Source organism: Seriola lalandi, unplaced genomic scaffold, assembly GCF_002814215.2.
Source record: "Seriola lalandi dorsalis isolate HSWRI2012SDOR001 ecotype SW California unplaced genomic scaffold, Sedor1 jcf7180002054917, whole genome shotgun sequence".
NCBI lineage: Eukaryota > Metazoa > Chordata > Actinopteri > Carangiformes > Carangidae > Seriola > Seriola lalandi.
Genome location: NW_019525469.1, coordinates 800967 through 802777, shown reverse-complemented (window position 1 = coordinate 802777; position 1811 = coordinate 800967). Strand labels below are relative to the sequence as shown.

At 43.1% G+C, this 1811-nt stretch overlaps 1 protein-coding gene and 2 non-coding genes across 4 annotated transcripts in view; all 3 read left to right on the top strand.

Annotated features, from left to right (window-relative positions):
* Nucleotides 1-1811, top strand: part of itpr3 (inositol 1,4,5-trisphosphate receptor, type 3) — a 65736-nt gene that overhangs the window by 31499 nt on the left and 32426 nt on the right. The gene's annotated exons all lie outside the window — the stretch shown is intronic.
* trnak-uuu (transfer RNA lysine (anticodon UUU)) lies at nt 468-540 on the top strand. Its single transcript has one exon. It is a non-coding gene; the product is annotated as a tRNA-Lys (tRNA).
* Nucleotides 1067-1139, top strand: trnak-uuu (transfer RNA lysine (anticodon UUU)). The gene has a single exon. It is a non-coding gene; the product is annotated as a tRNA-Lys (tRNA).

Genomic DNA, 1811 nt, shown 5'->3' with positions numbered 1-1811 from the left:
CAAGTGGAAGCATCATATAGAAACAATGGTATAATCCAAGCATTCACTGGATTAGGCTCAATCCACGTAACCACTCTGTTGTAAACTGAGTCTTCGTAATGTTACCCACTGTGATGTGTCTAGAGTGCTAACCATCAAGTTTTTAATCGTAGTTGTCTGTGACGTGAGTCAAACCCAATTTAATTTCATGGACATGCATCTTGGGATCAAACTATGGTGAAGTTTGCACCCTGACTGCACTCCCTCTGTGTTTGCAGAAAGTGTGCTTAACACCGTTCTCAAATGTGTTAAATTGTGCATTTGGAAAGTTCCCTATCCTCACTGGTTTGCTGGTAGTGTTATCACCAAGTTACCAAGTTTGAAATTAAATTCAGAGTCCTTATACGTGTGGTTAACTGCTTATTTATGTGTAAAGTTGAGGTTTGGACTGCAGAGGCGTTTTACCTCAAGATAAAATGCTTTGCAAAGCCTGGGTAGCTCAGTTAGTAGAGCATCAGACTTTTAATCTCAGGGTCCAGGGTTCAAGTCCCTGTTCAGGCGAGATACCTTCCTTTGGTCAAGTCTTCACATTATAAACTCTGTAGGAGAGTTTCAAAATGATGTTTCAAGTGGAAGCATCATACAATGGTATAATCTAAGCATTCACTGGATTAGGCTCAATCCACGTAACCACTCTGTTGTAAACTGAGTCTTCGTAATGTTACCCACTGTGATGTGTCTAGAGTGCTAACCATCAAGTTTTTAATCGTAGTTGTCTGTGACGTGAGTCAAACCCAATTTAATTTCACAAATATGAATCTTTGGATCAAACTATGGTGAAGTTTGCACCCTGACTGCATTCCCTCTGTGTTTGCAGAGAGTGTGCTTAATGCCGTTCTCAAATGTGATAAATTGTGCGTTTGGAAAGTTCCCTATCCTCACTGGCTTGCTGGTAGTGTTTTCCCACGTTAACAAGTTTGCAACTTAAATTCAGAGTCCTTATACGTGTGGTTAACTGCTTATTTATGTGTAAAGTTGAGGTTTGGACTGCAGAGGCGTTTTACCTCAAGATGAAAGGCTTTGTGAAGCCTGGGTAGCTCAGTCGGTAGAGCATCAGACTTTTAATCTGAGGGTCCAGGGTTCAAGTCCCTGTTCAGGCGAGATACCTTCCTTTGGTCAAGTCTTCACATTATAAACTCTGTAGGAGAGTTTCAAAATGATGTTTCAAGTGGAAGCATCATACAATGGTATAATCCAAGCATTCACTGGATTAGGCTCAATCCACGTAACCACTCTGTTGTAAACTGAGTCTTCGTAATGTTACCTACTGTGATGTGTCTAGAGTGCTAACCATCAAGTTTCTAATTGTAGTTGTCTGTGACGTGAGTCAAACCCAATTTAATTTCATGGATATGAATCTTTGGATCAAACTATGGTGAAGCACTCATCAAAATCACCAACGACCTCCTGATGGCAGCTGATTCTGGGCTCCTCACCATCCTCATCCTCCTCGACCTGAGCGCAGCCTTTGATACCATCTGTCACACCACTCTCCTCAACAGGCTGTCTTCCATTGGCATCACCCACACTCCATTAGACTGGTTCACATCTTATCTCTCTGGCCGCACTCAGTTCATTCAACTCAAGTCCTTTAAATCCATCCCCTCCCCCGTCACTTCCGGTGTGCCCCAGGGCTCTGTCCTAGGGCCCCTCCTCTTCATCATCTACCTCCTTCCCCTCGGCAATATCTTCCGCAAATTTAACATTGACTTCCACTGTTACGCTGATGACACCCAGCTCTACCTCTCCACTAAACCCTCATCCACTCTCCC